At 37.0% G+C, this 19,567-nt stretch overlaps 1 protein-coding gene across 1 annotated transcript in view; it reads right to left on the bottom strand.

The window, feature by feature from the left end:
- UBL3 (ubiquitin like 3) overlaps nt 1-19,567 on the bottom strand; it is a 155,099-nt gene that overhangs the window by 99,451 nt on the left and 36,081 nt on the right. The window lies entirely within an intron of this gene.

Below are 19,567 nucleotides of genomic sequence, written 5' to 3'. Positions count from 1 at the left end.
TATAAGCACATTTTTAAAATAAATTATGTACAGGTATACATGAGTGAGCACTATTAAACAGCACGCATGCGTCTCCTAGAAAACAATTACATGAAGACTGGATATAATAATGTATAAAACATGACTCAATAGTGACTCATTTTTTAAACATAAACTCATAGGCAGATAGCAACCCGCAACGAAGAGTTACATAAAATGAGTCATGTGGTTCATCCATCTCATCACAAATAGGAACAGAATTAGAGTTCATGGATCGAATGAGACCAACGACAATTGCGATTATGAAGGCATAGGTCTATAAGACAGGAAAATATTTGGAGCTAAGCGGGATGAAGATACAGGAGAATGGAAAAGTTACACAACGCAGAACTGCTCGCATTGTATTCTTCACCTAACATAATTATGACCAGCCTCGTGATCTAAATTTTTAGTGGCGAGAGATTCTGTCTACAGTTCATGAGGTTCCCGGTTCGATTCCCGGTTAGAACAGGAATTTTTCCTTAAAGAGAATTGTTCCTGTGATCGTCTATGGTCTGCAAATTAGGTACAGTTTAGGTTTAAGACCGTTCCTGGCGACATATATTCACAGTCATCGGGACAGTGTAACTCCGCCATCCAGACACCCAACCTTAGAAGTGGGTTACAAATAAGCCATTGCCAGGAGAGATCAGGAATGACAACCTGGTGGCATTTGGAAAAAAAAAAAATCCAGACGTTTGAGATGGACAGGGCATTTAGCACGTATGGATGAATCTAGGAATGCATATAGAATGTTAGTTGGAAGACTGAGGGGAAAATACCTTTGGGAAGACCAAGGCGTAGGTGGGAGGACAATATTAAAATAGATTTGAGGGAGGTGGGATATGATGGTAGGGGCTGGATTAATCTCGCTCAGGATAGGGACCGATGGTGGGCTTATGTGAGGGCGGCAATGAACATGCGGATTCCTTAAAAGCCATTTGTAAATAAGGCCTATAAAACAAAATTAATACATCAAAGAAACTAATCTGTATAATATTTCATAGGGACAAAAAGTGAACACTGGTGTCATGGTATTTATTTTAAAACAAAATGTCGTGACAAGCAAGAATTTGTCAAATCCACAAACAGTTCCGATAATACTAGCACTGGTTCGAAATGAGCACTTGCATGTTACAACACTATAATAAAGCAGTAAAAACTACTGGGTACACGACTTGTACTTCAATAATTTTCTGATGATACAATATCAGAGTGGTACAAAATATTCCATTCTTACTTTCATACAGTTTAAAAGAAAGCATTGTAATGTTGAAATAATTGTCCATATTTACAAAAATTTTCAAATTGATATCATTGTAGTTTCCTAATCGGCAGGTATGAGGCTCAACTTCCAGAAGCCGGATATCCTGAACGAAGGTTTCAGCGATTTCTAACGCATTCAAGAATTTCGGAATAATTTGTTTGTGCCATATTTGATGACACTGGCATTAGCAACTTTCACATGAATTTCCTACAATTCCTCTGGAACGTTCGTCGTAGATCAACATAATAGGCCTAAAGCTTGTCTCATGGAAAAGTGATAGATGTAGAACTACTTCTTTCTCTTTGATTCCAGCAGAGGTGGTAATGCCTTATGCATTGCAAAAATGATGGAATTATGACAATGAAAAAGCAAGTATTCCAAGGAAACCTGTAGCAGTACCGTTTCTGACCATCGTGAATTTAACTTGGACCAGGGATTTAACATGGGCAACAACTCTGAAAAATAAACGATCTGATCATTCTGATATTGGTACACCCAATAATCATCATCATCATCATCATCATCATCATCATCTATCTTGGATTAGGCCTCCTTGTTTACTTCGCTGCAGGTTGAACGCCGGTCTCTTCATCGTTTTCTTGGTCATTCTAGGTTTCTCTTTTCACAAGGATTGTGATTAAATAACCTATGAGGTAGTCTGTTGTTGGGCATTCGTAATACATGCTCATACCAGTTGTTTCAGTATGTTGATATGGTATCGGTAATAATTGTTAATTTACTCGTAATTCCTTCCTGATGTTGGCGTTCCTTTTGCGGTAATATAGACAGAGTATATCATCCCAAAGTCATAATCTCATTTCCGCGGCTTTTATTCTTCGAAGTTGTCCCAATGAGAAGACCCATGTTTCTGAGTCTTATAATAAAGTTGAAATTGCCATTACTTTATAAAATTTGAAAACTGTCTCTTTGCAGACTTTTTATTTAATAATGTTGGCATTACTGTAACTACAAGATGCCGAAATTTCGCTAATTCGATGTCTACGTCTCTGGAATTTATGTGAGACATCAACCGAGCTAACTGAAAGCATTTACTTCTTCTAAATTATTGTTATTGACGACCATTTTAAATCTTACTTGAGTTTCTCCTTTCAAAGTCACTATTTTGTTTATATATATATATATATATATATATATATATTTCAAAATTATAATTTTTTACTACCTTAAATAATGTATGTACTGCTCTGTGTAAGTTATCTTCAGAGTTGACTAGAAAAATCTGATCATCTGCAGTAATGTATTGAGAGGGAAGTTTCGCGTATCAGGAGACCACTAAAAAGTGGTCAGCGTGTGGTTGGTTCCGCCGACAGCACAACCACACAAAACTGCAAAATAATCGCAAAGATGTTATCCGTGTGAGTTCAGTCTTAGTGTTTTCTCTTGCGATTTCTATAATTATAAACGTTATTTAGATGTATTCCGGAAACTAAAATATAATCTACAGTATGTGTTGCTTCATTCTGTATCAATTTAATTGATGTATTTATCCATTCATTCTGGTGGAGCTATGGCCATCAGGCCTTCTCTTCCACTCACGCCAACTTATCTACTGATCATAAGTAGGCCTAAGCTGCATACCGGTTTCCTCTAATCATCGTGATATTTATAAATTCTAGCAAATATTTAATCAGACCAATGTTCAATAATGTCACTTTAAAGTGTCGTTAAAATTATTTTACGCCATCCTAGCATTATAAACAGGTTGTTACCACATCGAAGATCGTGCGTAATTGGCTTATTATAGCACGCGTGCCGATAAAAGCAATGGCGTATTTGCTATGACGTAACACCGGAACTCTTGTTATCTTGGTTATCGCTTCTACGCGCGACGTAAAAAGAAATGAAATGCAGGACAGAAGGTAACGTATCATTTATTTCCAATCTTTAACAATTTTGTATCACTTTTGTAATATCGCATAAAAGAGTTCTGTAGTTCAGAGAGACTATATTAACAAAATAAAGGAACATTTATAATATAACCTGCAAGGTCATCCATTATTCTTTACTCAATGCCAAGGCCAGGCGCAACTAATCGATACGAACATATGAAAAGACAATTTGTCAGCTATGGATCCCGAATTGAATTTCTTTATTAAATTTCTTTCCTACAATTTATAATGCTAAGATACCATAAAGCGTTGTATCCAACTCGTGGATAATCTTATTATGATACTCGTGAAAATTGTCGCACAAACTATGCATAAATAACTATTATTCTTTCATAACTATGAATTACTCAGCATATAACTTATCGTTAACCGTACATTTGTCTGTGTGTACATACTGCAAAGGTTTTGCTGCTTGTAACAGAAGTATAAAACGGTGCAATGTTTAAAATGTTTACTAACTACTTCAGTCTTCCTGGCAATGATCCATACATTACACTTCAATGAACAGTTTACGTTACAGTTATTCCTGTACGTCCTTAACCCTTAACGCTGAAGTACACCAAAGTCGGAGCGAAGCTTTCGGCCTTCATCTCTAATGCATGCGCTGGTGACGTCACCACCTATATCTTACTAATACTGGATAAAACGTTTCTGCTGGAGTCGCGACTATTCCCACCAGCACTGCCGTCCCACGGGTGGGCGCCTTGCCTCGGCCCAGTGTATGCAACTATTACGATTGTAAATTATGACAATATGTATTTGTATCTGAAATTTGCTATTCAATTTGCAATCGACGCCGACCTCCAAAGAGAGTCGTACTGGGTCAAGGTCCCTACTGCAGTCGGGCGGTGAACAATAACAATTTGCCTCGTGACGTCATACAACGACAACAGTTTCCTACATGCAAAAAAGGAGAGGGGTATTCCCGCGGAGCGAATTAAAGATCGTCCGGTAGTCATGCACCAGTAGATTTCAAAAGCAGTTAAAAAGATGCATTGTGTGCAGTAGAAAGGTGAAGAGAAAGTTGTCTCTGGCAACTCGGCGAGGACCACGTCATACAAGTACGGACTTACGATCCACGAATTCTAGCTTCGCGTCCCGATCGTTTTGTTCCTTCTATCCTCCTCCTAGCCTGCAAGTTATTACGTACTTATAACATAACATCATAAAAAATTGCCGGAAGAATGTAGGGCTACTCTGGACGAAGTAAGCTTCACTGTATCAATATCACCTCTATCACACAAACTATACTTACTGATACTAGTCCGTCGTGACGAAACAGTGTCAGCGCATGCCTCTTGCCTTGTGGTTGTTCTGTACTGACTCTACAATAATCCTACGTCATGTTGACTCCACATTCAGTGAAGCCCGCATTCTATATCCCTCTGGCCTAGGGTTACCATCCGTCCGGCAAAAGGAGGACATGTCCTCTTTTTTAATAATTTTATCCTGTCCGGCAGGCATTTAAAAAAATTGAAATGTCCAGCATTTCGCATTTCAACTAGAATTAATATGAATAATGAACAATGTGCGATATTATGCATAGAATATCTAAACAAATGGTGAAAACCTATGAAAGAATTTAACTGCTTTCAATGGTTGAAGCTGGAGCACATAAAAAACACAAAATATGATTACCTATTGACATGCATTGAATTCTTACATTCTAAAAATGTTACTTCATGATTCTAAGTTATTTTATTAATGTTATTCTGTAATGTACAAAGATATGCCAATCAAGTTAATTTTGACAAAAATTTAGGTTTAGACAAACAATGGTGCAAATTCAATTCCAATAGTTCTGCGAGTACTGAAACTTTCTCAGAGCTCTTAAAAACTATGTCAATTCTACTTATTAATCCCAAGTCACACTGGAACATTTAATTAATCTTTACTAGGAGCCATTCTTTCACTATTGTGCATGCTTCTACATAATACATGTGATTTGCAACTATGACCACTATTTTGTATTATCACTTTACTGTTGTTTATTGGTTACAAAATATGTATTTTAATGCCAACTATAACCCCAATATACCTCAGGATGAAATAGGGTTTATTACATTGGATAAAAAAATGTCACAATGAAAGTGCTGAGAGAGTATTTTCCCTAATATCTGCTCAATGGACAAAAGAACGAAATCGCATGTTAACGGAGACAGTCACGGTGAAATATAATTTCAAGGACATGTCCTGTGAACAGTTCCATAGTTATTTGTTACAAGATATGTTTGTCTCTTCAGGTTCTTGTGTACAAAGTGGGCTCCACTGAGGGTACAGATTGAATACTGATCCAGCAACTAGTGGAGAAATCTGACTAAGGTGAGCCATTGTTTTTATCTTTAATCTTGTTCATATCAATTTTTAAAAAGTCCTCCTTTTTTCAGCAATGTCCTCTTATTTTAGATTCCATGTGCTCCTATAGAATTTCTTCTCATGGTAACCCTACTCTGGCCTAATGTTACGTTACTAAACCTTCTTCGGAAGTACATATTCCACGGTCCCACAAGGGTTGTAGACGTTGTTGTCAAATGTCCGAAGACAGATCTGAACCTCATAAGTGATACCAATAAGGCATCAGAACCTATGAAAAATACTGAAACACAACGCTATTGCATCACAAAGATGATGCTATACACGCAATAAATTTAAAATGATACTGTACTTGCAAAACAGAAATTCCATATACAGTATCACAATGCATTTTGCATATACGTCCTTGTTCCATTTACAGATTTATACTGACAAGGGTTGTAATGTCGCATTGATATTAAAATATTGTGACAGCCCCATAGAGACTCGATCACGTGTCCCACAGAGAGCAAGGGCGCGCGTGGAAGGATTGGGCGACGCGGCAAATGAAGTTGCGCGCGCATCTGCTTCCTGGGGCATGTGCTGTGGCGTAGAGAGGAGAGGAGAGACGGCGACCGCGGCAGAGAAGGGGAAGTAATGCGCCTGCGACTGAGGGAAGAAATCTAGAGAATTCGAGAGGTGCCATCTTCTGGACATCTGTAGAAATTTCCAGCATCGTACTTTCCCGAAACTATGGTTTAGTTATAAATACGACACGCGAGTGAACTTAAGTTAGTTAGTTAGTTAGTTAGTTAGTTAGTTGCTGTCGTTGGTAGTTTTGGACAGCAAGGCAGTCTTGTGTAGCAGTGAAGCCAGCTTCGAGACCGGAGTTCGACTTGAGTTGTGTCCGTAACTGTGGGAGCCGGAAGTCCTGAGTTTGAGTGCAGTGGACCGCAGTTGGGGGAACTGAGTTCGAAGTTCAGTAGACTGTCTCTGAAGGTCTGGGGTTCGAGATACTGTGAACTCGAGTGACTGAGCTAGAAGAACTAGCCAAGGCAAACGAACTGTGAACTGAGAACTGACAGTTCTGATTTGTAAATAGTGCTTTGTGAACATTAGTTAAAATTAACAGTACATTGTTGTTTTCAATAATCCAAGTAAATTGTCATTGTCGTCTGTGGAATGCAATAACGAATACTGTGTTACTGTGTGGAGTGGAAATCCCATTGTTGACGGGAGTGTTTACATTCAATAATTATAGAAAGTGATTATTGTCGTAACAATAAAAGTTACATACTTGTTTGAAATAAAAATTACAATATAATAGTAGAGACTACTGGAAGCTTGTAAGATGACCATAATGGAAAAAAAGAAACACAGTGGAAAACAAAGTCTTGCGAATCTCACAGAACCTGCCATTCTGCCACTAGCAAGCTGCTTTCCGAAAGTAATTATATTCAGGGATCCCATATCGTAAATTTATAGCATGTAAAAGGATCTCGTCCGATTGAGATTATTTGCCGTTTCCTAAACTTTTCTGCTTCGTTGACAAATATCTCTGCAAATATTGTGGGTGAACGCGATTTCTGAGTTTTTTTAATCGGACATTTGACGACTCTATGAACTATGAGGTTATCTAGAGTCCGTGGGATTGGTGATTGCGGAATGGTAATTGATGAGATGGATAAAAGTCGTTAAATGATTCGCCGCGGGATTACCTGACTTTCGCCTTATAGGTGGTGAAAATCTCTGAAAAATCCAACCACAGTCTTATAATCTGCCCAAAAAGGATTCTAACCCACACTCAAGCGTAACTTCGGATCCCAAGCTCGTTATTTCAAGACTGTGCCTGAATCTCTGATGCTCGAATAAGAAAAATAGAAAAGCTGAACTCATAGAATCGTTGCAAAAGTTCTTGTTGTTGAAACTTGTAAAGAGAAGAAACAGAACTAGGCTAACAATATTAGACAGCTAAAGTTGCAGAGGCAGGCAGAATGGTTTTATTACAGTTAAAAGTGCTCAAAACCAACCTAAATTATTGTCTCTTAAGCCTAGTTAATCTATTAAAATGCAGCACTGTTGAAATTATATTAACAAGCGACGAAGTACTCAAAGAATACCTGGTACACCACATAGATCCCTAAAGAGAAGACGTCTATGATATGGTTCTGAAGATAATTTTATCGTACTCCAATTATATTTTCAGCCCTCAAATATTTGGTTCTTTGATTCATTCCGTCCCTATTCTTATGAGCACTGCAAACCAACGTTAAGATATACTCAGCCGTGGTCAGTCAACATGATCATGGTGCATGGTCATCGCGTAAGATTACACAGGATAGACACAAGGCAAGGCACACATATGCAGTCCCTATGAGAGAGAAACAAGACATATGGAAATACACCTAGGATATGAACAATCTGAACACTAGTTAATAAAGAATGAAATCATCTGAAATAGAGTGTGAAGAAAATTAAACCAGTGCTCCCTTAATGACAAATACGTAATATTTTATGCAAAATATTAGCGAAAACATAGTGTAATCACATGGTAATAGCCTAGGAAGTAACTGTCTGCCTTGGCCTTTGCACGATAAGATCAAATTCCATAGCGTTTGAGATTACACATAGATGTTACAGCTCTTTTGAGCGTCAGTGGATATAGCGCGGTCTTCTGCGCTCGAGGTTACAGGTTCGATCCCGGCCCAGGTCGATGGCATTTAAGTGTGCTTAAATGCGACAGGCTCATGCGGGACAAAATTCCGGCACACCGGCGACGCTGATACAACCTCTGCAGTTGCGAGCATCGTTAAATAAATCATAATTAATTATCCACTTTCTCAACTTAGACAATTCTTACAATAGCTATTAATACTGTATTCTGCAAGTAATTTCTGCAGATTTCACTTCTCAACGAAGGAAACGTACAAGTGTTAACATGTCTTCCTTGTTGCAGTCAGTGAATGAAGCTATCATTTTAAATTCACATATTATAATCACAATAAAGAGACATTACAGAAGTCAATGTTGGCAGCCATTTGATCCGGGAAAAATGCCTTGTACTTTTTTTATTCTCCTTCATATATACACGAGTTCTGGGTAGACCTCAAAATGTATACGACAGAACTTCCAAGTCCCATTAACTGCTCAATTGCCAATAACTGAGTATCTCCGTGGACTAAGGTTGGATGTAACATTTGGGCAAAATGTTACATCCAACCTTTTTCCACGGAGGTACTCAATTAACGGTTTGAATATAATCAATTGATAGGTGTACAAAAAAAAAAAGAAAAGGTTTGCTTTCGGATGAAAGGAGGTAGTATTAAAATGGATGAATGATGTTAGTTGACAAGAACGTAACTAGGTATATGACGTAAATCCCAATAGTACCCAATTACACGAGAACATTCGCGCCTCATACAAGTTGAAACTTGCTAAAATCCGTGCCTGTACCAATTATTAACTTTGTACTTGTTAGCAAGATGTTGAAGCTTAGCAAAACTTGAGACGAACTTATTTTTAAGGAACAATCACTTTAATAGCCCCACTCCTTGCTTCTCCCTCACCTATATCCCAGCATTCCTCAAATGGCAATTCCTCTGGCGCTCATATTGATTGCTGTAGAAAGTGTTGAATCTCCATGGAGGAGAAAGGGGAAAGTGAGTAATGCCTTGTTGACTGTCGTCTCGGTCACATTTATTTATATCACAAACAACCGTTCATCTCATTGTGTTCTATATTTTTCCAATACAAAAGAAATTGTGTAAAGAGCACAACTGTTAAACGATGGTAACACGCAAGTACATCCAACCCTTTTGACACAAATCAAATCCACAGCAGTCATAAAATTAGATTCCTTTCTGAAAGTTGTAACGCAATAACAAGCGGCAGAAACTGTGATGGAAAAAAAAAAAAATATAAAAGATACGCGCATTTTCGTGTCCCTGCAAGCCTTCGATTTTGCAACATGTATATGTGTGCCCCAAATCTTTACGCACTTGCCTCACTTCGGGGTAAGCTATGCCACTGAAAGGATACGTTTAAAGGAGTAAAGCCAACAATAAATAGCCTACTATTTGTATCACACTAAAAATTGATAGGAGACGGGCTATCATTATGCACTCATTCCATGAGGTAATATTTCTCAAGTAACAGGATAGAATCATCAGGACTCAAATTCAAGACCAAGGTATGTTTCATCCATCACGAGCTGAGATTCGAACAGCTCGTGAAGCACCGTTGAAGAAGAAATTGCTAGATCCAAGTGAGATAAACTGCTAGATCCAAGTAAGACAAACTGTTGCATACAAGTGGAATTTTCGATGAACGAAAAGGGTCTTTCGGCGATTTTTTCTTGGAACAGTTTGATTCCCAATAGATCACAATCACTCTATATTGCTGTAGCAGCGAGAAATACTTATCATACCATATTCTTCAGGACAAGAACTTCAATGGAATAAGTGCAAAACACGAATTTCCGAGTTGGCGTCGACGACAATGATCTGCAATATCTCTGCACAAACCTGAAGACATAGAAACTAACAGAACTATATTATTACTAGCCTACATTAAATAGATTGCTTTCTTTAAGCTCTTCCGTCTTCCTCGAAAAAGGGATTCACCATAGTTTTATTTAGCACTTTAAAACTAAATACGGCAGCCGTGGCGAAAATTGACTCGCGAGCACATTGTGGCTCACAATGATAGCTATGCATTTCTCTTGCTTCCTACCTGTCCCAACCCCCACTCTCTCACTCACTGGGGTCAAAATCCGTTCCATTTTGTATTTGTCTCTGACCTGCGAGTGGCGTATCGTCGCAATGTCTCTCTCGAAACCATGTACATCTACAAAAATGAAAGTTTCAAGTAGGATGGAAGGACACATTTTTTGCTACCAATAAGATGAGAATATTAAATGTATGATTTGTTCATAAGTATTACGAGGAAAACGGTTATATAACACAAACCGACATTATACTACATGTTACTCATGAAACATTAAAAGTTTAAGGTTATTATTATTATTATTATTATTATTATTATTATTATCTCTATACGTCGATCCTTTTCCAGCAAATATACGAATAATGCGGTTAGATCTTCAATTTAAACTCACAGATTTACAATGTGATGTTAAATGAAAGCTAGATGTAAGGACTTGACAAATGTTGAACTTTTCAAATCTTTGCCAAAAAATAAATATCCGAAGCTTCGTTCTTTCGCTTACTCTGTTGAAGCCATGTTCGCTACAACTTACGTTTGTGAAAAATTATTTTCAACAATGAAAATAGTAAAAACCAAATTTAGATCACGACTGACAGACAAATACCTTCGTGATCAACTACGACTGGCAGTAAGTGACATAATTCCTGATTTTCAAACTCTGTCGCAGAGACATTCTGAAGACAGTTAATTTTAGGTTGTGATAATGTGTCCTGTGTTTTCTTATTCATTTCTTTCTTCGTTACACGTACTAAACATTAGTTTGTAACCTTATATTTTAATGCTTGACGCAAGGAAAATGAAAATTCCTTAATAAGTCAGACAGTTGCTTCACTTCCCCTTCGGGTGTCCGCCTCCCTTCATTGGTGCAATGCACGTTGCAGGTTACACAATGGCTCGGCGCACGATCACATTTTCTCCACGACTGAATTAAGGTATTACCGGTATCGTTCGTTTTCTAAGTGCAGATGAAAAGGGAACACTGATGTTTTGTTGTGAATGAAGCCTGATCGCAAGAGGAAAGATGCGGTACGGTCAAGCATTGCGGAGGTATACAGCAGCTGTCACCAGGCCCGCCGAGAAGGGGGGTGGCAGAGGGGGCGAGTGCATATGGACCCGTGAGCAATAAGGGCTCGTCAGATTAAGTGAGTCTGAATACTTTCTTTTAACATGAATAATTATTCGTAGATACATATGGGTACTATAAAATTTTGTAAGAACATTTGTTACATAAATTTGACATATTAACTCAACAATAGTAGAATTAATACAAATTACCACTTAATATGTAAATATATGACTTTTACATAATACTGTAGAATATCCGTTTCCCGCATTAACATGTCACTTGAGGGCCCCGGCATTTGCCTGAACTATGTTCCCATCCCTTGTACTGAACGCGTTCAATTATTTATTGGCTTGTCCTTTGTAACTATCAACCCCCCGATGGCTCACCACAATATGCTAGTGGACTCTCCCAAACCGAAGTCGCAGGATCAAGCTTCCTTTTCGTCTTTTCGTTGTCGTTTGTCTAGTAAATTCTGTTCATTAGTGTTACTGGTTATAGTTTAACTGCACAAAGGACAAGTACAGACATAAATCGGGAGCTGAGAAGCACAATGAGAGACAGAAAAAATTGGAAGATATTAATATGGATGCTAGACTGCGTTAAAATATTATGAAGACATTAACAAAGAGATCAGTGACGAGCCGAAATATTTAAAACCAATTCGTGCCATTAATTTAGGACCAACCCCACTGAAACCTATGAATCTCCTAAATAGTCTGAGGAAATTAACGCTGGACGTTTATTTCCAAATATTTGTATAGCCATTAGAATATTCTATACAATTCCTGTGACAGTTGCTGATGCTGAAAGAACTTCAGCAAAATGAAGGAAATAAAAAATATATTCAGATAAACAATGTGTCAAGAACGACTGAGTAACCTTGGCCTCCTTAGTCTGGAGAGCGATCTTGCTAGGTCTTTAAATTTTGATGATATAATTAAAGATTTTGCATCAATGATATCAAAGAGAGTTGTTTGTTGATGTTGGACTGCAAGTTAGAAATAATTACAGATGTTTAGGAATAATGTTTTATGAATATATTGTGTTAATGTGAAGTTTTTCTAAAAGTTTTCGATGTAATAAAAGTGTATTTTTTAGGTTCGTATCTGTGTATGGGGTTATCTTTTATTTATTTTGCAAAAAATTATTATGGTTAGAATAACTGGTAACTTGTAATTGTTACTTTCTTCAACGGGGGTCCGAGTACAGTATTGCATAGGTGCCCATAAATTCTGTCGGCGGCCCTGGCGACGCTGATATAATCTCGGCAGTTGCGAGCGTCGTTAAATAAAACATGGTTTTTTAAATTTTTTTAAAGGGTATGTGTTCCAAATTTGAATACATGAGCATTTTGAAGTTATAAAAATTTTGTTTTGAAATTTAGGCTATCTTGTAAAATAAGACCTGCATATCCCTTACGTAACTGCAACTGTTCAGCACACTATTTTCGGCCAAATTCGATTATGTAGACAGATCATTTGACACAATCTCCTTTAGTAGAGAAATAGTTAAATTAGGTACCCATAAGAACGAAAAAATTGTATATATAACAAAAAATTTGCTACTCTTGTGCAACTTTTATCGCTTGCTCATAGTACGCAATCTGCGCATAATAGAAATTACGGCGTTGGCGGGTCAGACCGCTGCGCTGTAGCCTAACCCAACCGGACAATTGGTCCCTGGCGTGGTATTAATATACTCCTAAACCAGTTGTTCCTCCAAACAAATGAGGATGTTGGGCTGCAAGTGAGAAATAATTGAAGACCTCCCTCAAAGAAGGTTGTACAGGGACATCATTTTATTTTTACTTCAATTTTTATTGTACCTGAGTTTTTTAATGTACTTCACTCCCACCCCTTCTACTAAGGAAGTTCCAACTCCATACAGAACCAAGACCGCAGATAGTAAGCAGTACTGAGTTACTGAGAATAGTACGTTCCAGAAATATGTTCGCGTTTTCCAGTGACGAAAGAGCTTTCAATATTGAATCATATTTTCGCACAGGTACTGTCCGTTTGCCTACGTCGCATCCCGATTTCCCCCACCTGCTTCTGCTCGCCCCTCTGTAAAAACTGGGCTGTCTTAGCTCTTTTCTGAAAACATTAATTTCTCTCAGGAATTGGACGTTTACGTAATATTATACAGCTGTTTAATTTAACTTAAATAAAAGGGCCTCGTTAAGTAATTAACTGTCACGTGATTTCCTCCCTTTCTACAATCCTGCGGCATAACCACTTGGACGGACAGTAGATAGCATGTCTGAGTAATTTTATATTTTCGGGTCGGGCAGAAGTGAAGATTGAATTCACAGTACGTAGAGTAGGTACAGAATTATTTCAACATGAGTTACTAGTACGAAGGACGAAACTGGCAATTGGAATTAGATGCAATAGTCTATAGTGCGATAATATGCACAAAAGAACTGAAGCCTGTATCGAAATGAACGGCCACCATTTTCATAATTGTGTTTAAATATTCATATTATGATTATTTTTCAATTTAACTTCTTTCTCTATATTGTACGCTAATGTGCTGTAGACAGTATAATATACACTGCATAATGAATACGTTCGCAAGGATAACTCACTTCGTGAGTAAAAACACTTATTCTTAATACAGTACGGTACTGTACTTTGATTAAAGAAAAACCTAATGATAATTATCAAACTCAAAATCGCGATATTTCCTAGTTTACGTAAATGGATGAACTACTTTTCTTCCATCCTATACCTAGTAGAGTGATTTGTGTTTTACGCCAGTATCATCGAACTCCAGTCTTGGAGGGGGGAGCAAGCGGTGTTTCCGGTTCTCTAAAGGTATAGACAGGTTAATATTAAAAATGTTAGTAAAAATAAAATGATGTCCCTGTATATCACATGAAAAAGTATATGATATACAACCTTCTTTGAGGGAGGTCTTCTATTACAGATGTTTAGGAATAATTTTTTATGAATATAATATATTGTGTTAATGTGAAGTTTTTCTAAAAGTTTTCGATGTAATAAAAGTGTATTTTTAGGTTCGTATCTGTGTATGGGGTTATCTTTTATTTATTTTGCAAAAAAATATTATGGTTAGAATAACTGGTAACTTGTAATTGTTACTTTCTTCAACGGGGGTCCGAGTACAGTATTGCATAGGTGCCCATAAATTCTGTCGGCGGCCCTGGCGACGCTGATATAATCTCGGCAGTTTCGAGCGTCGTTGAATAAAACATGATTTTTTAAATTTTTTAAAGGGTATGTGTTCCAAATTTGAATACATGAGCATTTTGAAGTTATAAAAATATTGTTTTGAAATTTAGGCTATCTTGTAAAATAAGACCTGCATATCCCTTACGTAACTGCAACTGTCCAGCACACTATTTTCGGCCAAATTCGATTATGTAGATAGATCATTTGACACAGTCTCATTTAGCAGTGAAATAGTTAAATTAGGTATCCATAAGAACGAAAAAATTGTATATATAACAAAAAATTTGCAACTCTTGTGCAACTTTTATCGCTTGCGCATAGTACACGTAGACAAAATTCGATTATGTGGATAGATCATGTGACAGTCTCATTTAGTAGAGACATATATATATATTAGGTACCTATAAGAAAGAAATAATTGTATATATAACACACAAAAGTATGAGTACCAAAACTTGCCACGTGCATTAGAAGAACAAATTATACACGCTTATAGAAATGATATGTTCATAAAATGGCGTACAAGAATATCTGAAAGAGTAGCACATTAAATATTTTAAGGTGCGCGGCAAATGATGCTCCACTGTGACTCAAATGGTAACGTGTCTAGTTTCAATTCCAGCACACCCATATTGGAGCTATGACACAGCTAACACCTCTCATCTCTCCTTTTCATAAGGACTGGACGTAATCCTTTATTTTATATTTACCTTAAATTGTGATAGGCGCTATACTATCTGTACTGACTGTCTAATGTTGATTAAGAATCCAAGTTCAGAAACGAGAAATCTCTATCATTTGTACATTTATTTTTCGTAAAAGAGGATTATTTGGTTAAAAAGTCTTGCTTACGGCGATAGTGGTTGATAATCTAATAATATGGGTCTGAATTTTGGACCTTGACTAAAAAAGAAGAAAGAAGAATAGAAAGAGTAGAGATGAAATTTCTGAGATCTGTTCAGCTTTACACCTTACTGGATAGGAAAAGAAGTAAAAATATACGGGGCGAACTAAACATTTTTAAATTAATACACAGAATAAAACAATATAACCTAGAAACAGTTGGAAACAACATATACAAAAATGGAAGCAGCCGCATACAACAGGTAGAAGAAATGTTGGTAGATCGAAAACAGTGTTAACAATGAGACAGGAACGAGCCTTATAAAGCTTAATCAATGATGATGATGATGATGATGATGATGATGATGATGAATCTAATACCAATATTTTTTACAGCACTAGCGAGGTTTCACATTAGCGGATACACACATGGTGAGATTCTTGTGACGTGATCATTGATCAGTGGGGAACGGATTTCTAGGTACAAAAAAAGAGATTTAGGAGTTTATAAAATCCAATTTAGAACTTTTTGGAGTTTATATAAAATTAAGAATTAATAATTTTAATTCAAGCAAATATTCCATTTTAGGTGGAATTTGTGTACAAAGATCTGGTGCTAACAAAGAGTGCTACTGAACCGAAAACTCAAAATCTATCAGTGAAAGAGACTGATCGCTGATTGATCAGTTTTATTTCACATAACGGTGGTGCATTGAGGCGACAAGTAATTTGGAAGCTCTCGCTTAACCTGAACAACCTTCTACCCCTTTTACGCTAGGATGGACTTTCCCAAACGAATTTCGGATAGCACTTTTTATGCTTGAATTTAGCAGGTTGTAGTTTTTTGGGATGGAACATTTTAAAGCTAAGTTTTGTGGTTGAAATTAAATGTCATCAATGTATTGAAGCAGCATTTACAGTTAGAAATCTTGAAAAAAAAAATAATAATAATACTTACTTACTGGCTTTTAAGAAACCCGGAGATTCATTGCCGCCCTCACATAAGCCCGCCATTGGTCCCTATCCTGAGCAAGATTAATCCATTCTCTATCATCATATTCCACCTCCCTCAAATCCATTTTAATATTATCTTCCCATCTACGTCTCGGCCTCCCTAAAGGTCTTTTTCCTTCCGGCTTCCCAACTAACACTCTATATGCATTTCTGGATTCGCCCATACGTGCTACATGCCCTGCCCATCTCAAACGTTTGAATTTAATGTTCCTAATTATGTCAGGTGAAGAATACAATGCATAATAATAATAATAATAATAATAATAATAATAATAATAATAATAACAGGTAAAAATCTTCTTCTCTCCCTTTCAAAGACCAATATCGAAAACGAACTTACTAGGCTAGTGTTTGTCTGCAAGATAATTTTTTTATATTTTAAATAGCGGTTTTTTGTTTTTTTTTTTTTTTTCATTTTAGTACCGGTATTTTTATTTTAAATGTAGGCAAAAAAAGTAAAAAAGGCACTTTCCAGACAAACATAGTTTTTGGCATGGGACAGACTTCGGTCTCTAATCATAATATGATCTAAAGGAGTGCTTTTCATATAACAAGCGAATTTCAATGTGGTACAATTATGATGAAAGTTACTATTATAAAATCATTAACTTACTCATGTTTTCTTTGGCACAGACATGCCTTCTGCATTCCGCTGCAGGATTCTAATTCTGTTTTTACAAGCACTTCTTTTGGCCTTCAATCGGAGATCCGAAGAGGGGGCTATTTTACTGCGGAACTATTTTCGTGAAGAAGCTTTATATTTGGGCTTTATGTAAGTATTTTATTCGAGCACTGATTGATCAGATATTACAGACCTAATTGGCAGCTACATCACTCCATTAACTGAAACAGAATTTCTCTCTATTTAAGATGTTGTGACTATACTGTCAATACTCGGTCCTCAAAGCCTCATATAAGCAGACTGCACTAAAGGCAGGTTGAGGATGAGATTTGGATAGGAGAAGTTATGTAGCATAGACAAATAAATAGAAAGACCTCCAACTCAATGTATTACCGCCAAGTAAAATGTTGGAATTCACAAATAAGAACAGAAAATCCATGTGACTGATAGAACACGAAATAGTAAATGAAATAACAGACAAACACGGAATACTGAACACATGGACGAAATATGTAGAAGAGTTATATGAGACAGGGAATCGTCCAGATAAGTTAGCGATAGAAGACGAAGCAACCGTATCAGAAGACGAAAAAGACTTTTCTACTATAAGAGAAGAAGTTGAAATAGCACTTAGGGAAATGAAGAATGGGAAAGCAACAGGAGTTAATGATCCCCGATGAGTTAGTGAAATGCTTGGGTGAAAACAAGAAGGAAATTCTATCATAATGCACTGAAATATATGAGAAAGGCGAATGGCCCGAAGATTTTATGGAGACGGTGTGCTGCCAATACCGAAGAAAAATAATGCCAAGAAATGTAAGGAGTTCAGGACTATCAGTCTGATATCGCACTCGGCGAAGATTCTCCTGCGAATACTGAATCGACGTTTATGTTCTAAGATGGAAGGACAGTTGGAAGGAGAGCAATTTGGCTTCAGAAACGGAAAAGGTACAAGAGATGCAATTGAACTACTACGAACAATCGGCGAAAGATACCTAGAAAAGAATGGACATAGAAAAGGCGTTTGACAGAGTGGATTGGAACACACTGATGGACATTCTGAAGAAAATAAGTGTGGATTGGAAAGACAGGGGGCTGTTCAGTAACCTATATATGAAACAACAAGTCAAAGTCAGGAGAGGAGAAAAAATGTCAGAAGGAAGTGAAATAGGGAGAGAAGTACGATAAGGATGCCCTTTATCATCTACTCTGTTCAACATCTACTTGGAGAATTTGGTGAAGAACTGTTTTCAGGACATGGGAGGAGTAAAAGTAGGAGGAAGAAGAATAAAGTGCATAAGATTTGCTGATGATTAGGTGTTGAGGAGACGGTACCAAGGGATATGCTACTGGAGGTAAATGAGAGCTGTGAGCAGTATGGGATGAAGATAAATGCAAAAAAGACGAAGACCATGGTTGTCGCAAGAAAAATTAAGAAGGTAAACTTGCGAATTCTAAATGAGGCAGTAGAACAAGTGAACAGCTTCAAATACCTGGAATGTACTATAAGTAGTAACATGAGCTGCAGCCAGGAAATCAAAAAGGAAGAGACTAGTGAAGTGTTTTGTGTGAAGTGTGGCATTGTATGGAGCAGAAACAAGGACATTACGACGAAACGAAGAGAAACGAATAGAAGCATTTGAAATGTGGATATGGAGAAGAATGGAGCGTGTGAAGTGGACAGAAAGAATAAGAAATGAAGTTGTGTTGGAAAGAGTGGATGAAGAAAGAATGATGCTGAAACTGATCAGGAAGAGAAAAGGAATTGGTTGGGTCACTGGATGAGAAGAAAGTGCCTACTGAAGAATGCACTGGAAGAAATGGTGAACGGGAAAAGAGTTCGGAGCAGAAGAAGATATCAGATGATAGACAACATTAAGATATATGGATCATATGCGGAGACTAAGAGGAAGGGAGAAAATAGAAAAGATTGGGGAATGCTGGGTCTGCAGTGAAAGGCCTGTCCATGGGCAGAACGTGCATGTATGTATGTATGTATGTATGTATGTATGAAATAAAATTAGAATCAACCCATTTTATGTCAATCTACTCTCTATCCACTGAATAGAAGATTGAGCAGCTTAATATCAAAGACGAACATCTGTCGTCTCCAGAGTTTTGATCTAGAATCAATTTTTTTAATTCGCAGTGTTCTTTGTAATATTTAACACAATTTATTTTATAAATGTAGTGTTAGAGTTTGCATATAGTTTCACTATAACTGGAAAGAGCGTGAAAAATTGTATAAAAAACTGTAGCTATCTAAATTTCGATTGAGGTCAGATGTCCGTCTTTGATATTAAGATACTCATATAAGAAATTGTACACACTTCCAACATACTTTGAGATCTGTATTATATTCCTTTTGGTCTTCATTCCGATTGGTACTTCGTTAAAAACATATGTCTGAGAAATAAACGTTCATTTTATATGCTAGACAATAGTATTGCATTGTGTAAGTAAAGTAGTCTGGTACTGACAGTCTGTATGAATAATCCTACAAATTCATGCTTTTTGTTTTTTTACGTATTTTTAAGATGTATCTACAATGATCACTGAGCTCTGTCCTTGCCTCATAATTCACACACACACAGACAGATATACGAATATAATTTG

The sequence above is a fragment of the Periplaneta americana genome, chromosome 1, assembly GCF_040183065.1.
Source record: "Periplaneta americana isolate PAMFEO1 chromosome 1, P.americana_PAMFEO1_priV1, whole genome shotgun sequence".
Lineage (NCBI taxonomy): Eukaryota > Metazoa > Arthropoda > Insecta > Blattodea > Blattidae > Periplaneta > Periplaneta americana.
The sequence above is the reverse complement of the archived record's forward strand: the minus strand, read 5'-3'. Positions and strand labels throughout refer to the sequence as shown.